Source organism: Tamandua tetradactyla, chromosome 4 (assembly GCF_023851605.1).
Source record: "Tamandua tetradactyla isolate mTamTet1 chromosome 4, mTamTet1.pri, whole genome shotgun sequence".
Taxonomy (NCBI): Eukaryota; Metazoa; Chordata; class Mammalia; order Pilosa; family Myrmecophagidae; genus Tamandua; species Tamandua tetradactyla.
The window spans coordinates 116,254,048-116,274,263 of NC_135330.1; the positions used below are offsets into that span (position 1 = coordinate 116,254,048).

The window sequence follows — 20,216 nt, forward strand, 5'->3', positions numbered from 1 at the left end:
ATCCATTTTGAGTTAATTTTTGTATGTGGTGTGAGAGAGGAGTCTTCTTTCAATCTTCTGCATATGGATATCCAGTCTTCCCTGTACCATTTGTTGAAGAAATTGTTCTATCCCAGTTGAGTGGACTTGGCAGTTTTATCAAAAATCAATTGACCATAATTGTGTGGGTCTATTTACGAGCTCTCAATTTGGTTCCATTTGTCAATATATCTGTCTTTATGCCAATACCATGCTGTTGTGACCTCTGTAGCTTTGTAATATGCTTAAAGTCAGGAAGTGTGGATCCTCCGACTTTGTTCTTCTTTTTCAGTGTGTTTTTGGCTATTTGGAGAACCTTACCTTTCTCCAGGTAATAAAGTAATAAAGTAATGCCAAACACGGGCAAGATCTTTCATAAAAATCTACTAGCCCTGTGTCTTAGATATCCTCTTTTCAGGCAACTCCACTAGTATTATTAACAAAACCTTAGTTCTGAGGTCACTACATTATGTCAAAAAGATGCCATCAAACATTTCTATCGGGATATTTTGTGGTATAGCTGGCTGATACCTTTCAAGTAGCTGATGTTTTTTTAAGAAGGAGAAAAAATCAACAAAATAAGAATATCCTCAGTTCATTTAAGAGCCGGCATCCAAGGTAAAAGAAGTTTCTGTTGAACTTGACATCACTCTCATCTTCTGATACTGGCCTACTCTACTTCTCTTCTCAAAGAAGTTGGTCTTCCTTTTGAGCAAAATATTCTCCATAAAGTCAAATGGATTATCTGCTCTGAAAACATTGCTGAAACCCAGTTCCAGTGTGAGTCTGTCTGCCACAAATTCAACGTACTCTTTCATTAAAGTGCAATTCACTCCAATCAGCCTCACAGGCAATATAATACAGGCAAGGCCTCTGTAAGACACTCCTGTTCTCTTGTAACAACGTTAATAATTACTTCTTTTACTCTCTGTTTTGAAGGTTTGTGAAGCAGGTGTTTGAACATGAGGCAGACAACGTGAGTGTAAGCCCTCATCTCTGCTAATAAGTTCACTGGAAAACGTGAGGCCAGGCAGCAGTCCTTGTTTCTTGAGCCAGATGATCGATGCAAAAGAGCCAGAAAAGAAAATTCTTTCTACTGCTGCAAAGGCTACCACACGTTCTCTATAGGCAGCTTGTTTGACTCCAATCCAACACGAGGCCCAGTCTGCCTTCTTTATACAAGGTGTCATTTCAGGTGCACTGAAGGGAGATTCCCTTACTTTGGAATCTTTACTGTAAGTGTCAACAAGGAATGTACACATTTTGGAATGCATGTTTTCCATGGCAATTTGGAAACCATAGAAATAGCGGGCCTCTGTCATCTGAACTTCTTGGCTAAATCGCTCCACCAAATTTTCATTTACATGTCATTACTTGCTGCAAAGAAAGCCAGAACATGTGATATAAAATATCTCTCCTTAGGCTTCAGGACTTTCCAGTGCTGAGTGTCCTTGGAAGGATCCACTCCTCAGCTATCCAAAAGGAAGCCTCAGCTTTCTTAGCCATCTGCCAAATAGAGTATGTGATAGGGAAGATGACAGGGCTGCAGGTATTTTCTCTCAGTAGTGGTTTATCCTTCACGCTGGGGGCAGGTACCTTAGTTTTCTCCTGCTAGGCGGGCTTCTGGAAGATATTCCTGGTGGGGGTGCTGCTGAGAGCTGGGGGTGTGTTTTCCTTGACGGCCAGCCTGAGCCCCTTCAGGGGCGAGAACTGGAGCTGCTACTGGTCCTCCAGGGTGGCGAGCTGGACGCGCTTGGAGAGCAGGGCGGCAGCGGTGAGGGCGGGAGCGTGGAGCGGGCAGTATTGGCCACTTCCATTTTTAACTGCCTGAAAAGACTACCCAGGATGGGGCTTACATTCATTCAGGAAGCTGGTTGTTGGTTAGCTAAAATAATTTCAAAAGCAATAGCCCTTATGTCCTACAAAATGTTGTGTCGATTCACATTCCTCCCAAAAGCTTTAGGAATATTTTCTCCCATAATACTGGATATTATCAACTTAAAAAATTGCTAATTCATGAAGAAAAAGTGTTGTAATACTAGTGCTTTTGTTTGCATTTCCCTAAATAATAAAGATTTTTTCCCCAAATGTTTACCTGCCATTTATATTTCTTCTGAGAGTTGCCTATTTACAGCTTCTTGTCTTTTCTTGGGTTATCTTTTTCTTATTGGCACCAGAAAAGATAGGAATTCTTTAAAATTTGGACATTTTAATCTTTTACTTCATATTTTGGCATTACAACTATCTTTTTTCTTATTTTTAAACTTTGTTTGTGGTGTCTTTTATCAATCTGAGCCTTAAATTTTTTATTGAGTTAAGTCTGTTAATTTAAAAATAAGCCTCTTTATTTTCTTCTACCAGTTTTATATTTTCCCTTTTGGTTTTCACATTTATATTTTTCCACAAATAGTTATATATATGTAAGAAAGGAATTTAGCTTTAATTTTTCCAAATATACAACCGAATGACAATGTCATCTATTGAATAAAACATCATGTGAGTCTGGTTTTGAAATTTCTATTATTTCTTTTTTTTTTTTCCTGAAGGTCTATTTGCTTCTTATGCTATTATGGCACTGATTTTGTTACTATTGTTTTTGCTATATGCTAATTATGAACCATTTTTTTTTCTTGGCAAACATTCAAATAACCATATTGAATCCCGTTTGTAAAATTTTTTTAGAGTTTTAGTTGGAATTGCATTGACTTTATATATATAACTTGAAAATAACATATATCATTGTAATATTGAATCTTCTCATTCAGAACCATTGTATGTTTTTTCATTTTATTTAATAATTTTTATAGTCTTCAGTAAAGTTTTATCTATTTTTCATATAAATTTTATATACTTCTTGTAAAGTTCATTCTCTGATATTTTTGCTGTTGTCTGTTGCTGTTATACATGTGATATTTTCCATTACATTTTTAATTGGTTAATGCTTTTAAATGAGAAAGCTATTGACTTTTGTAAGTTTATTTCATATTTGCACATTTTATTGTGAATTTATTAATAGTTTTAACCAGATGTTGAGCATCTTGGACAGTCTGGTTAGAAAATAGTATTATCTGCAAATATGGCTAATAATCTCTTCATTACACATATAGATATGCATTACATGAATACACATGCATATGGGTTTGTTAATGCTGTTGGAATGTAATATACCAGAAATGGTTTGGTTTTCATAAAGGGAATTTATTAAGTTGCAAGTTTATAGTTCTAAGGCAGTTAAAATGCCCAAAGTAAGGCATCCAAAGAAATAACCTTGACTCAAGAAAGGACAGTGGGTCCAGAACACCTCTGTCAGCTGCGAAGGCAAGTGGCTGGCATCTACTGGAGTCTCTGCCTTTTGGTTTCTAACAGCTTCCCCTGGGGCATTTTCTTTCTGCATCTACAAACCTCTGGGTCTCGGGCTGGCTCTGTCAGCTCTGTTGCTTTGGAAGCTTTTTCCAAAACAGTTCCCTCTTAAAGGACTCTCGTAAGGGCCCCCAACTTGGATAGGTGGAGACACATCTCCATGGAAATCACTTAATCAAAAAGATCCCACCTAGCAATATTGAATCAGGGTGAAAGAGCATGGCTTTTCTGGAGTAAACAGCAATTTCAAACTTGCACCACATGTATGTGTGTACATATGTATGTATATGTATATATGTGTGCATATATTATATATAAATATATGTATATATAGTTATGACAGTTCATTTTCTTATCTTTTTGCACTTATTTGGACCACATAAAATCAATTATCCCGCTATGGAAATCACGTATCTCCAAATATTCATGTATCATTCTTTCTTTTCATACTTGAGAGCAATAAAGACAGGGAATCAAAAATGGAAAAGATTAAAACAAAGATACTTGCATTTGAAGTATGCAAGAAATGTTGCCATTTTTGATTCTGAAAAGCAATAAAAATCAGCATAGAAAACCAGGCAACAAATGCTTCATATGGGTGTGCATAAACTTAGTGTTTATCATACTCAGTACTATCCAATAGAAATGTAACACAAGGCACATATGTAATTTAAAATTTTCTAGTAGCCACATTTAAAAATTTTGAAAAGAAACAGGTGAAGTTAATTTAACAATATACCTTATTTAACCCAATATATCACAAATATTATTATTTCATGTAATTATTATAGAGATGAGTTATTTACATTCTTATTTTTGAACTAGATCTTCAAATTCCAGTATGTATCTTGCATTCACAGCATATCTAAATTTGCACCAACCTCATTCACATGCTCAATAGGCATGGGTGGCTGTTCCTATTTAATTGGATGGTGCAGTTCTAGACTTTTAGGTTTCATACAAGGTAGGCATCCCCTGTAGATGAATAGGTAGAACGTCAGTCACCTACAGTTTGGCATTATAGATATTGATTGGGGCTAAAGTTTCTACTCTTTAAACAAATTCTCAACCTTCTTATAGATACCTGAAAACTCTTGAACATGGCAGTCTTTTAGGGCAATTGAACATGTAGCTTGCTAACTAGATCCCCTCCTGAAAACAGATTTTAAGGGAAGAGGGGTAGAGGAAGACTGAAAACATGAGTGTTTAAAAGGGAATGGAAGGGAAGTCCAGGAATGAGAAATGCAGAAGGAGGAGTGGATCAAAACTCCTAAAGACAAACTTGACAAGCCTCCTGGTTTTGTGTGAGCCAGACCCAAATCATGCAGACATCTACCTGGATGCACTTCATGTAGCAGAACTTCCTTGGCAATTCCACCGGAGAATATGGGACTTAAATAACAATAAAATGCTGAAGAAACCTTGGGGGGAATAATTGGCAGGGTACCAATGCCTATTGAGGGGCTTCTTTTCAAAGCTCTATCTCTCGCCACACTAAATGAGTTGATTTGATAAATAAATACAAAGTATGTTTTCCTAAACATTTTTTTCTTTTTTTTTCTCTCTACCCTATGCCATTCCATATGTTTTCATCAGAGAACCAAAACAGATTCAAAATTCCTGCTAGACACGTTCAGGAGCTCAATAATCTTACTTTAAAATGTACAAAGTTCATAAATAGTCAAATTAATTTTGGAAAGAACAAAGAAGGGGTTCTGATATACAAAACTTTTAAATATGCTATAAAGTCAGTATAACATTTATGCAGAAACAGACAAATAGATCAATAGAATGGACTAGAGAACTCAGAGAGAGACCTATGAATGTATAGGAGCTTAATCTATAATATAGATGGCTCCATTAATCAATGAAGAAAGAACCTTACTCTTTAGTAGATGGTGTTGCAAATGTAAGCTTGCTATTTGGGCAGAAAATAAAACTGGATTGGTACCAAACATCACATGTGAAGATGTACTCCAAATTTATTCAAATGCAAAAGTATTAATTCAAGATAATGTTGCAAAATATATTGTGATATAGAGGTGGTGAAAGATTTCTTAAACAAAACAGAAAAACAAAACAAAACCAAGTAAAAAATGGTGAATTAGCATAAAAATAAGTCTTTGTTCCCATGAAGGAGGCAAACAGACAAGTAACACATAAAAATAAAAATCCAGTGATGTCTAATGGAACAAGAGATTACTATCTGGAAAAATAAGATAAAAAGCAGCAATTTCAATAGAAAAATGGGCAAAAAATTTGAATAGGCTCCTTGCCTAAAAGGTGATTGAGTATATGAAGAAATGCTCAAACTTACAAATAATTAGAGAAATGCAAATTAAAATAGCAGTGAGTTATTGCTTAACATCTGAGAAAATTTAGAATGCTATTTAACACCCAATTGGATGTAAGGATTAGAAACTAATGTGCTGAAAATGTGAGGGTACCTTGGTGCAGTTATTTGGCAAAGCAATATGGCCCTGCTCAGTCAGATAATAAATTTGATAATGCTATAGACATATGAACCCTAGGGTCTAGATACTCTAAAGATATTCTAGAACTTCTGGGTCTAGAATTACACAAGTTCATGAGGCAACTTATATGATGTTCATTGTAGGCTTTTGATGAGAATTTGGAAGAACTCTTTTGCTTCCTGCTATAGCGAGTGATGGAAGCACAGCATGGCTGTGAAGTGATCAGAGGCAATAGATTGCTTGATGGAAAGATCTGAGTAATACAATCCCAGTAGAATACAAAGAAAAAGTCAAGAAAAGTAGGATGAACTCAATAGCACAATATCATCTATGGCAATTTAAAATGTATCCATATTAAAATAGTGCATGCTTTATGAGATCATATAAAAATGAATGCCTGCACATCAAATTAATTGTTGTTTAGTAGGGGAGGAAGAGGAATAGGAACAGGGAGGGAGAAGGAAAGGGAATACAGATTTGAATAATTTAAATTTAAATAATTTAAATCAATAAAATTTGAAAAACTGTAAGAGTACCCCCCAAGCAGTCACACCAACTTTTGCAGATAATTTAGTGTATATAATCTTTAACAAGCTTGGGATATACTACTGCAAGGCTGACTTTCTCTTGTACATGTAGATATCGGATTGTATCTCTTCCTTAGTAACTGCAGTGATCAGAGAATTATTGCTTTGTGCTCTGGTAACTCCTCAGGAGGTGCAGCTGCATAATAAATACCAGATAGATATTTACTGACTTAAGAAAGAGTCAAGTTGATTTTCACACTCTTCTGGATGCTATGCCTTCACTCTGGGTGATGTGGTGATGCCACTTTAACCAAGGTGCACTCTGGACCAGCCATTGGTTTCTGACACCTGGGAGCTACAATGGTTGAGATGATATACTATTGGCCAAATCTTTCTGAAACAGAAGAGTCTTTCCTAAACAGGGTTTACGACTGAAACGGAAATGGAAGAAAGAACTATGAGCAGGAGAGAGTCACTGTGAGGCAGGCAAGATTTTTTTTTCATTTTTGTACTCCTTTAAACAGCCTGGAATGTTCATATTCATCATTCTTCATAGAGTCCTAGGCAGGTGTAATTGCCACATTGAAAGAGATGAACTCATCAGGGTGTATCAAACTATAGCTTTATTTTTCCTTTCATGGGCCTTCCAAACACTTCACAGGCTTAAGTCCCATCAATTTTCCAGTAATTCTGAAATTACAAAAAGTCCTCCATCACTTCCTGCCATAAGAATGGTCTCAGCGCAGCAATTAAAAGGTATACCTTGTTTAATAATAAAAACTCTGCACTTCATTTAAAGTTTAAGCTTCTCCCTTCCCTCAGCCTAGTACTGCTTCAGGCTGGGAAGCTAACCATAAGGAAGGAGGATAATGTTCAACTCCTTTATTTTCCACTTCGTGTTTTATCTTCTCTAACACAGCTGCACCGTCTACCCCACTGTGCTGGTTTAAAATTGTTATGTACCCAGAAAAGCCATACTTTCTTTCCAATCAAGTAGGGACAGACCTACTGTTTAGGGTAGAAACTTTGATTAGATTATTTCCATGGAGATGTGACATGCCCAAACATGACCCTTTGATTAGATGGAGATGTGACTCTGTCCATTCAAGGTGGGTCTTAGTTTACTGGAATCTTTAAGAGAGCTCACAGTAAGGGAAAGAGCTAGGAGCCTACAGAGACACAGACATTTGGAAATGCAGAAGCCTCAGGAGATGCCAGTTGCTGAGAGAGCCTGCTGAAGCTAAACAGGAACCAGAGCCTACAGAGACCCAGACATGTGGAGATGCCCCTGGGGAGGCTGTTTGAAACCAAAAGCCAAAGACCCCAGCAGACACCAGCCACATGCCTTTCCAGCTGACAGAGTGTTTGTGACCCATCTGAGTTTGTGGCCTTCCTTGAGTCAAGGTATCTTTCTCTAGGTACCGTAGCTTGGATATTTTTATGGCCTTAGAACTATAAACTTGCAACTTAATAAATTCCCCTTTTAAAAGCCATTCCATTTCCAGTATATTGCATTTTTAGCAACATTAACAAACCAAAACACCCATTCCATTGCCTCTACCCTCTTCCAGGAATGAAATAAGGAGCAGGGAGAAGAATATAGGAACAGGAAAGTTTTTCCTTCAGGGAAAAGGATGTTATCTGGCACTGCAGATAATTTGCATGCAATTTCAACTCTTACAGGGCACAGAAAAAGAAATTCTTCCGAAGATATTTTTTTTAATGTAATGAACTTAACATTGTTATCAAATCCTGAAAAAGACTGCACAAGGGTATGGCTACAGATTTTCATTTCAATTTTATATAGTGAAGCAATTATCCTAAATTGAAAAATTAAGCAGAATTCAGCATCATTGTAGAAGATAATACACCATGACCACGTGAAATGCATTTGAGAGATGCACGGCTGGCTCACTATGAGGAAATACATCATAGTGTTTCTTATCATATTAATGTTTCAAATAAAAAAATTCTATGATAATTTCTATAGACACTTAAAAACAGTTGATAAAGTTTGACAATATCCTTGATTTTAAATTCAACTGAATGGAATAGATAGATCCTTCTTTAACGTGATAAAAATTCCCATCTCTATACACAAACAGCATCATAATTAGTGGAAAAATTCAGAAACATTTCCATTAAAATCAAAAAAGAAAAAGAAATTCACTGATACCACTATTATTTAACATTGGAATGAGGTGATAAATGGATCACTCTATGCAGATGGTGTGATTTTAAACCTGGAAAACCAATGATCAGTTGTAAAGCTACTCTAAACAGTAAGGTAATATAGGGAGATGACTGACTAAAAATTAATATACAAGAATTAACTTTTATATATTCAAAGAACCACTAGGTAGATGATAAATGTGAAGACACCATTTATAAAAGCAGTTACACTGCATTTCCTAGACTGCACTTATGAAGAAATGTGCATGATCTATAGGAAGAAATCTTTATCACACCCCTGAGAGACATAAAAAGGAAGACTTGAGCAACAAAAAGGTAATCACTAGTCCTGGAGAGGAAGATGCTCGTCATAAATGTGCTGGTTTGAAACTGTTGTATACCCCAGAAAAGTCATATTCTTTAACATTGATCCAATATTGCTGGGTGGGATATTTTTAAGTTGCTTCCATGGGGATATGACCCACCCTATTGTAGGTGGGTCTTTTTAATTGGGTGGTTTTCTTGGAGATGTGCCTCCACCCATTCAAGGTGGGGTCATTTCCTAGAGTCCATTAAGAGGGAAATGTTTTTGGAAAAAGCTTCAGAGCCCACACAGCCAAAGACCTTTGGAGACGCAGAAGGAATACACCCCTGGGGAACCCTTTGAAATGAGGAGCTGGGAGAGAAAGCTAGCAGGTGTTGCTATGTGCCTTTCCAGCTGACAGAGGTGTCCAGGAGCCAAAGACCTCAGCAAATGCCAGCCCTGGGCATTCCCAGCTGAAAGAGGTGTTCTGGACAGCATCACACTTTCTTGAGTGAAGGTAACCATTTCTTGGTGTCTTAATTTGGACATTTTCATGGCCTTAGAAATATAAACTTGCAATGCAATAAATTTCCTTTTTAAAAACCATTCCCTTTCTGGTGTATTGCATTCTGGCAGCTTTAACGAACTAAAACAATAAAGATGTTAATACTCACTAAGTTTAGTGCAATCTCAAAGAAATAACAAAGGGAATCCTCAGAGCAGGCAAGTTGATGGACTCTTAAATATATATATATATTTTTTTTTTTCCTCAGAGCAGGCAAGTTGATGGACTCTTAAATATATATATATATATTTTTTTTTTTCAGGTAAAATTTTATTTCAGAAAGAAACAGAGCTGCCTGGGTAGCGTTTCAAGAAAGAAATGGCCTCCCTGAGGATTCTTATACTATTGATGTCCATATCTAATATCAATTTTCAATTCCATATGTTATCTATTTTATTATTGTTTTACGTAGTTAATGATTGTTTAGATTTACTCATACACTTACCAATTTTTTGCTGAAATTCCTTTGTATTTTAGCACTTCCTTCTGGGATCATGTTCCTAAAATCTTCAGAATTTCCTTTGGTGAATATCTGTTGGTGGTTAATATTCTCTCTCTCTCTCTCTCTCTCTCTCTCTCTCTCTCTCTCTCTCTTCTCTCTCTCTCTCTCTCTCTCTCTCTTTCTCTCTCACCCACAGGAAGGGGTATGTTTGAAAAGAATTTATATTGATTTTTTTAATGTTTGCTTAGCTATCTAAGTACTGTATTAGGCTGACTTCTTTTCTCTTGGTACTTTGATGACGTTAACCTACTAGTTCTATTTTCCATCCTTGCTGTTGAGAATTCAGCTTTCAATCTAACTATTGTTCTTGTCAAGTGATCTGTCTTTTCTTTTAGGCTGCTGTGTTAGTTAGATTCAGTTGTCAACTTGGCCAGGTGAGCATACCTAGTCTTGTTGCTGCGGACATAAGCCAGCGGTACGTGAACCTCATCTTTTGCCAATTACATCTGCAGTCAGCTAGGAGGCGTGTCTGCTGCAGTGAGTGATGTTTGACTTAATTGGCTGGTGCTTAAATGAGAGATTGCAACATAGCACTGCTGAGCAGCTCGGCATTCCTCATCTCAGCACTTGCAGCTCAGCCCAGGCCTTTGGAGATACAGAAAGAAGTCACCCCGGGGAAAGTTGTTGGAACCCAGGGGCCTGGAGAGAAGACCAGCAGAGACCATCCTGTGCCTTCCACGTAAGAAAGAACCTCAGTGGAAAGTTAGCTGCCTTTCCTCTGAAGAACCAACAAAATAAATCCCCTCTTATTAAAAGCCAATCCGTCTCTGGTGTGTTGCATTCCGGCAGCTAGCAAACTAGGACAGCTGCTTTGTAAAATGTTCTCTTTGATAATCTGAAGTTTGACTCTGATGAGTTTAGGTGAAGATTTTGTTTTCTTTATCCTGCATAGGCTTAGGTATATTTCCTGAATCTAAAGATTTATTCTTTATTAATTCTAGAAAGTCCTCATCCACTCTGGTGGGCCATTGTAAACAAACTGGACAAAGCTACTGACCCTCTGCTGAAGTGAGGGGAGGAAGCCTTTCCACTTCCAGGTCTCCTTTAATCACAGTCGTAGGGCTCAGGAAGTAGTTGCCAACCTGGAACATTCTCTGCCAGTTCCACTGGGATGGGTAGGTGTGGTCGTTAGATTCAGTTGTCAACTTGGCCAGGTGAAGGTACCTAGTTCTGTTTCTGCTGACATGAGCCAATGGTACGCGAACCTCATCTGTTGCTGATTACATCTGCAGTTGGCTAGGAGGCGTGTCTGCTGCAATGAGTGACATTTGGCTTAATTGTCTGGTGCTTACATGAGAGAGCGCAATGTAGCACAGCCCAAGCAGCTCGGCATTTCTCATCTCAGCACTCGCAGCTCAGCCCAGGCCTTTGGAGATGCAGAAAGAAGTCACCCCGGGGAAAGTCGTTGGAACCCAGAGGCCTGGAGAGAAGACCAGCAGAGACCATCCTGTGCCTTCCCATGTAAGAAAGAACCTCAGTTGAAAGTTGGCTGCCTTTCCTCTGAAGAACTAACGAAATAAATCCCCTTTTATTAAAAGCCAATCCGTCTCTGGTGTATTGCATTCCGGCAGCTAGCAAACTAAAACTGAAGGATAAAAAATATCTATGGCACATAGGCAGCGACTTCCCCCTAAAGATTAACAGGTTCCATTTTAAGGGACCATGAAATCTCAATCATTGCGGATGGTATGAAAAAAAACATAAGCTCTTGACTCTGTACTTCACTCCTCAGCGTTGGCCAGGCATCTAGAGAAACGGAGTTTCATGTCTACCGTCTGGTTAAACTCTTCCTGTGAGAGTCCTCAGCCTTAGAGCACCTTTGGGGTACAGCTCTTTGGCCCCAGCTGCTCTCCACCTCCAGAGGGAATTGCGTGATGCCCCTTTCTTCGAACCCCTTCTCCTTTGTGAGCCTACTCGTGGACTCTTACGGCCCCAGCTTCTTACCTCTTGATGGAATATGAAGAACACTGGATAGGGTTCTTTTTCTCTCTCTCTCTCTCTCTCTCAAAGCTTAACAGGTTTGTTGGGGTGAGGAAGCAGGGAGGAGGCAGGTGGGAGAGTGAAAGGGAGAGGGCAGGAGGAGCCTGAAAATGGCTCCGGTTCTTTGTTCTGGGAGCTGTGTTTTAAAGGGACAGTGATGTTGGGAGGGGAAGGTGCCTACTAGGTGGCGTGTCGTCCCTTGATTGGGTGGGGGCTGGTTCAGTTATGATTTGATTGGTTGCTGGGGATCTGACACACTGCTCTGTGGCTGACACACAGCTCTGTCTCTCAAATAGCAGGCTCTGCAAAAGAGGCTGAGGGAAAGACGCCGAAAGAAACTGAGACTCTGTAACCTCCAGATGACAGAGTCCATTTGATATGTAAAGTACCTTTTTTGAGGCATGGCATTCCTGGCTTTCTATTTTAATAAAATTGACTGGAGTTGGGGGTACGTTTGGAGGGATACTCTGGCCAAACTCAAAACAAATTTTGGAGGGAGCAAAGATGTCAAGCTCTTTCTTTAGCTACTTCCTGTGGACAAAAGGGCAGGAAGTTGTGGGGGGAGGTTAGATTGCTTCTAGCTGAGCAGGGGCATCATTAATTGGGTTTCTGGGCCCCTTTGGTTGGAATGGGTTGGAAGTGATGTTCTTGTTGTGACAGACATAGGTTTTCAAATTTCTGTTGCAGCAGGAGTATGTTCTGAGTTTTGTTGGTTGGTCATGGCTGCTACTGACCTGTGAATAAACTTAGAGAGGCATTGTAAGAGGCAGGGAGCTAGGAGGAAAATTAATAGGAGGGTAATTAAGGTCTCAATGAGGGGGAGCAGAACAGCTCCTAAAGGGGTATAGAAGAATGAAAGAAAATATGAGAGAAAGTTTTCTAGCCAAGATGAATTTGCATTTGCTATTACACTTGCATAAGAGTAACCTGCAGAATAACCTCATGACTCTATTTGAAATCTCTTAGCCATTGAAACGCTATTTATTTTCCCCCTTCTGGTCGGTTTATCCATAATGTCAGGGCCAGTCTCATCCTTGGAGCTTATGTTTCCTAGTGCCATGGTCAGTTCTGTTCCATGATGCCAGAGCTCATTATGTTTTGCAATGCCAGGGCCCTTTATGTTTTAAGCAAGTGCCAGGCTTATACTCCCGGAAATTACGTCCCATGATGGGGGCGAGCTCAGAGTTTGGCTTAGAGAGAGATCATATTTGAGCAACAGCAGAGATTTTCTGGAGATGGCTCTTAGGCACTAATTTTAAGTAAGTTTAGTTTACTATTACAGAAATAAGTTTCATAAGGGCAAGCCTTAAAATTGTGGCCTTGGCTTATTAAATTGGGGAGTCCCTTTTGCTTAAGGAAAATGTTAAGCTTGCTTCTCTGGGAAATTCCTAATAGTTTTATTTCTCCCAGTCCCTCAAGGGACCTTGCTGACTTTTTTTCATTTTCTGCCCTAAACATTCTGAAATGCAGGGTATAAAACATTAACTTATATATAACATTAAGATTTTGTTTCGTATTGTAGGCTCCATATTGAATAAAGCTGAATTAGGTTTTTAATTCACTCTTTTTTCTTTTATCTCACACAAAAGTTAAAGCTTTAATATACAAGCAATATTATTTCTTACCTTGTATATTGATTTATTTTGGTTTAAACCAATTAGTTTCATCACATTTTTCATTGGAGTTCGATGTGCGTCAGTTTTTTTTAAGTGTTATATGGCCTTATGCTAATTTTTAGAGTTGGCAGACTAAACATGAGTTTTAGGTGTTATACAGACATTTAGACTTCCAAGGAATTACTGGGATATATAAAGAGTAAAGCACCTCAGAATTTACAGATAACAAAGCTTACAATATAAGCTCTAACCTTTATAAGTACTTCTCAATGAAGCTATCTTTAGAAACAAATTACCAGACATCTAATTCATCTTAACAAATCACAACAGAGCAGCTGATAATTTGACTGTTTTTCTGATGTGTAACTTTTTTCTTTTTTTGCATGGGCAACCATGGGACTTGAACCCAGGTCTCTGGCATGGCAGGTGAGAACTCCATCACTGAGCCACCATCGCACTGCCCTGATCTGTAGCTTGTTAAAGAATAACTAAAACTATGATTAATAACACCATACCATTGCTTAATATTATACAGATTAGTGTCAGGATATAACCTTGACAGTGAGAATATTTTTAAATTTTTAGGGATTTATACAATGTCCAAACATGAATATATTGATTATTTAAATTTCATTAGTAACAAGATAGATAATTCCTTTTAACCATTGCAATATTTCCCAAACATTTTTTTATGCAATAGGATAAGCTATTTCAGCACCTGACTTCTACAAGGTGAAAGAACAGATCATTTGTAACAGTTTTCCTTAACAGTGAGAAGACTTGTTTTCTGAAATATTTTAGACACAGAAGTTGGATGATTAAGAAAAATTGTATTTCAATATATTTTACATTAAGGGCATACTAACAATAGAAACTTAACTTCAGTTTGTATGGATACCCAGCTTGACACAAAAGCTTTTCTTTATTTGAAATATACAGCAAACAGACCTATTAGATTTTGGTTAGCACTGATTATGACAGACAGAATTCACTTTCATAAACTCCTTCCTTATAAGTCTCTACAATCATTCAGAACTCATAATAAAAAATGACTATAACAAACAAAATTCACCTCCTCCAACTTTCTATTGCTTCCTTTATCCATTCAGGGCTTGTAGTCCACAATAACTATAACAAACAAAATCCATTTCTTTAAACTCTCTATTACTTTTTGTATCCATTCCACCTATAGTTTTTATTTATTCAGACTGCACATAATTAGAAATATTTTAAATATATTATTTAAAACATTTAAAACAACAGCATTTTTGAAGGGAAGAAGAGACAGAGATCTACAAAATAATGGAAGAAGGGAAGAAATTTATGCTTGGGTTCAGAACACAGCCAGGCATCTATACACTCCATATTTAGAACACACAGATGATTACTTTATAATATATTTAAAATATTTTAGTCTAACTCAACATTACCTTCAGAAGTCAGGAAAGCCCCAAGCTTAAAGTACAATCAGTCTTTTGATATTTAAGAGACTTATATCCACAAAAAAACTCAAAAAAAAATTTTTAATAACATTCCCAACTGCTAAACAATGTCAGGAATGTGCCAATTCACAAAATTGAGCTACATTTAAAGAAAAAAAAAAAACTAGTCCAGTGCTCCATTTGTTTAAATGTCATTTTCTTATTTAAAGTTCTTACGCATGTCATTTCTATGAGGACTTCTTAGGTCACCCTTATCTCTCTGCCTTTTCAATTCTTCCAACATTTCCGCTCCTCTATCATGACTGTTTTACATTATGCCTGGTACAAGGATATTTTAACTAGAATGTAAACTCTTTAAAGCCAAGAATTAGGTTTTCTTTATTTATGATAGTATTTACTAGTAGAAATATTCTGATTGATATTAATAAATCCACCACAAATTTAGATTCTTTCACATGCTGAGGTAACAAATGGCCAACTAACTAAAAGCTAGAGTCTTTGAAATTCAGGTAATCAAAGTAATAACAAAAAATCCATTTATATTTTTATTAAACTTAATTGATTTCTTAAATAAAATATTTGAAGCATTATTATCTTTATTTTTATTATATGTAAGCGCCAATATTATCAGGTACATTGCTTAGTTTATGCAACCTGTTAGATTACTTTAAGAAGAATTTGGGGAATGTACTTACAATATTAGCTTATTCGTTAGTAAGCTTATTTAAATTTAAGAAGAACATCCCTAAGCAGGATGAAATTGTATTTGTTCAATTCAAAAATTCATCATTCAATTCTTTCTATTGTTTTTATAATATTCTAAAATTATGAAGAACTTTAAAAGTACATTGACTATACTGAATTCATTTAGTTTGTCCCAAGTTTAAATCTAGGCTTACTCAGCTGCACAAACAGAAAGATATCAGTTTTTTTGGGTTTGAAAGTCTTAGGTAAGGGCTATGCAATTTTGAGTGTTTTTATGCTGTTCTTTTAACTATTTTTAATTATCAGATTTATTTTATTAAAAGTTGTGACCAGGACCATCGGAAAAGGTTGTTGCTTTTACAGCCCAAAGGTTCCCTTTTTTAAAAGAACTTCCGTAATTAGTAACCAGTTGTGAACATTTGACTAATACAAGTACAGGAATACACCAATTAATAACTATACTGAGCATACTAGCTAATAAACAGGCATTAACTGCTTAAAACAGACATTAACTCCTACTATAACCAGGTAACACATTGGCTAACATTTAAACAGACTTATTTAACTTCATTAAATATTAATCAATTGTTGGATTACTTATCTTTTAGGAGTATAATTAACAGACAAATTTATGCCACAGCTTTAAATCCTGTAGAGAACACATATGGAATACATTAATTAACAATTAAACAGACATAAAGCACTTATCACACTAACTTAATATGTAACCATTACTTTGTTAGGCTTTGATGGGGGATGTTAGTGGGATCGAATAAGGAGAAGTGACTGAAGGTAGAGAAAGGGGCAGAACGTTTAGAAAGTTTGTTATGAAAGACTCCTCAGCATGAAAGAGATTTGCTGAGGGGCAGAAAGCCTAGAAGGTTTTTCATGCAGGAGATGATGCAGTAGAGGACAGAGGGGCACAGAGGAAGGCTGAGATTTTAATAGATTTGTTAAGTTTGGGAGTAGGGAGCAGGGAGTGTCAGACCATGTGCTACTCGAGAGTGCCATCTTGTGGCCAACGTTTTTGCTGTTCTAAAGGATACGGAGGCCAAATTGTACTGCAGAAATTTTAATTAAAAGGGAGGGGTATTGCTACATACTAGGGATTTTGCTTGTAGGAGGCTAGTGGAGGTCTGCTTGTGGATACTTACGTTTAACTGCTCCCTTCGAGGTTGATGGTTACCAGCTCCATTGAAGCCTTAACGTCTCCCTGGAGACTTGAGTCTGGGGATGCCCTGACTCTTGTCCGGGCCCTGCGCATAGGAGGTTTATGGAGGTTTGCTCGTGGAGACTTACGTTTAATGGCTCCCTCCAAGGCTAATGGTTACTAGCTCCTTTGGCGGCTTATCGGCAGCCATAGCTTTAAATGAGACTAACTTACCTGGATCCATGATCCTTCGCCTCCCCGGCTTGTCACTGGGGACCAGGGAAGTGCAGGCAGTCTTTTGTTCAGGGCGTCCCCTGAATTACTTTGACTGCTGCATGCAAAAACTCTCTTGGAGCTGGAGAGTTTTGACTAAGTGCTCAGATTTTTCAGGCCAATAAAAAATGCTCAGGGAGGTGACTGGGGACGCCACACTAAAGTGGGCCCAATTACTGCGGGGCGACTGTCCATGGGACACAAAAGTCTCAAGGGTAGGCTCTGGGCAGAAAGACGTCACTTACCTAGGGCTGAATTAGTTGGAGATGTTTGAGTGCCGTGGCTGTGAGCCGATGTTCCATTGAGATGGCCTTGAGCCGGTGAGCTCAAACCCTCCATCGCATGGAAGCCTTAACAACTGTGCGGTGCCCAGGACGGAGTGGAATGAAAGGCTGTCCCATCGCTGGTGGCCCAAACCTCAGTCTGGTCTCTGAACGAGGGTAACTGGGAGGCGGTCCCGCAGCCCCAAGGGGCTGGAAAGCTAAGCCTGCGTCTGACCTCTGTCTGGGTTTCACCACCGGATGTTAGGCTCCGAGTCCTTAAGGATCCCGTAGGAGACAGCGAGTCAAAGCTTACCAGCTTTATTGGGGTGAGGAAGCAGGGAGAGGGTAGATGGGAGAGCGAAAGGGAGAGGGCGGTGGGAAACTGAAGATGGCTCCCGCTTGGGAAGCCAGCAAAAGGAAAGAGAAAATGACCCCTGGACAGGGTTATTTCCAAGACTATGATACCAACGGTAAAGATGATAACAGCAGTAATAATAACAACAGCTGGAGCTACTTATCGAGCACTTATTAAATGGCACTGTCTCATGTAGCTCCCTCAAAAAATTCCATACAGAGGGATTTCTCACTTTAGGAATGAGAAAATAAAGCTTAGAAAGATGAGTAACTTACCTATAGATTGTATTTTAGTAAGTAGCAATGCTAGGATTTTAACCTTGTCAGAGATGGCCTTTAAATTTTTCTGATAAATTTTTCAGGAATTAGAGTTATGCATATATGTTCTGACAAATAATTTTTATCATAGATTTATTTTTGTAATACTCCTTACAACTGTATGAAAAATAAATCACACTTGCAATTATATTTATCTAACCTTTTAAAGACTCAAAATATAAGAATAATTTGAAAATTTGGGGTCCATTATTTCAAAACTTTTGGTTTCTTCTCTGCTACTAGCTAGCTGTGGAAAGTTGAACAAATTACATGACATGTCAATAGGTCTCAATTTCTTCAAATGTATAATGAAAGGGTTGGCTTAGGTCATCCCTAAGACTCCTTGAGATCAAAGACTTTTTGCGTTTTTAAAAACATGTGAATCAAATGATTTTTTTAAAAATGCAATTCAAGAAAATTATTTTGCAAGCTGCATACTCAAGCAGAACTGTCACCTTAATCATTTTTAAATCATTGCCATATTTTTTTATATATGAGATTTGCTTTAAACCAGTACAGACTTTATTACAAAGATAAAGAGAGATTTTGGATGTTGGGGAAAACACATGTGGCAGACACTATATGCTGCTTTCCTTTTATCTGTTTCTTCTATCTCACTATTAGAAACCTGGTTTAGTTTTGCATGGCCACATGCCCAGTTACATCAAAAGAGTGAGTATGTGGCATGGTGCTGGCCAATGAAATATAAAGTGATGGTTTTGGGGACGTATTTACTTTCTTGATTTGGATACCACCCCTTCCTCCTTGTACCTCTTCCTTCTTCCCACCTGGAATGCTGATGCAAGGGCACCCAATTAAATGAAAGCCACATTCCAAGGATAGCAGACGTCTGACCCCTGATGCACTGTACACAGTCTGTACAATCTACTTCCAGAATTTTTGTTACATGAGATGAATAGACTTCCATATTTTACTGTACCGATCCTAGGGTTTCACTGCCAAATGCATTCATAACCAATAAAGCACATATTGATTTTACTCCACAACAGTACAGTGAGATATAAAGCACATTCCTTTCTGGTTCACAATTAAATTTAATGTACTCTGAGTGTCCACCTACCTGACCAATGGAACATCCATCTTCAGTCATTTTCACGGCTTCCTCTCTGGCCTTTCAAGAATTCTTAACTTATGGACTGCTTCAAGAAACAAAAACAGGGAAAATGCTGCATCTTTTGGTCCACAGTGGCTGCAACCACTGCTGTTTGCTCAAATATGTGGTCAAGGCCTGGTTCTCAGGCTTTAGCTGGGCATTCGGCTCCAGGCAGGCTCAGGGACACCCACCACAGCCTCCACTCCACTGACCACAAACTTGACCATGGAATTCTTGCCCCTTGGTCTCAAAGCCAAGATGCACAGTGCAGTGTTTCAAGTTAGTTAAGCTGGATTTTAAATTTGGGTCCACTGGACATCAGGTGGGACATGATGGGAAACTGAGGCTATAGTGCATAAGGAAAACAGTGGGCTGCTCACGGGTCCCAAAGAGAGAGAGAGAGGCATCACTAGGGGCTGATGGGATGTGCAGTGGGTTTGGGGGGGCTCCGCCAGCAGGTGGGAAGCACACGGGCAGAGCCAGAGGGATCTGTGAACTGGTGTCTTTCTTGAATTCCTAGGGTGGAAGTTCATAGCTTTCCTACCAGAGTCGAGGACTGGATCGTTCAAAGCAACTGTGTGCAAAAAGGGAAAGTGACTAGGGGTCTGAGGACAGTGGCCATGGTGAGCCCATCTTTGGGGACGAGCCGTGGGATTTGGGTGAGACGTGTGGGAGGTGTGGACGGTGGCCGTAGGTGTAGGTTTGGGCTCTGGAAGTCTAGACCTTAGGGCTGGAAATTTGTTCCCTGCAACTCTTTCCCCTCTGGAAGAACCCCAGTTTAATCCTCAAGATAATAACAATGATGTCTATGTTTTCGCAGTTATACAGATGAGAAAACTGAGGCACAGAAGCGAAGGCCGAAGTCAGCCAGCTATTAAGTTGTGGAGGCGGGATTAGGGTAGTGAGAACCCAGTGCCAGCCCCTGCTCTAACCACTGCATCCAGTCTACTGGCTGCTCTAAACACAAAGGTCATCTTCTGCCCCCCTTGGGTTATGTATATATATAAAGACAACCCAACTCTACAAATACAATGTTTATTTCTTTTCTCCTGAGGTTAAATGAGAGAAGGGGCGTTAAC

At 38.4% G+C, this 20,216-nt stretch overlaps 1 pseudogene; it reads right to left on the reverse strand.

The window, feature by feature from the left end:
- Nucleotides 1-617: 617 nt before the first annotated feature.
- LOC143680477 (ribonucleoside-diphosphate reductase subunit M2 pseudogene) lies at nt 618-19,134 on the reverse strand (annotated as a pseudogene).
- Between the last annotated feature and the right edge of the window lie 1,082 nt (nt 19,135-20,216).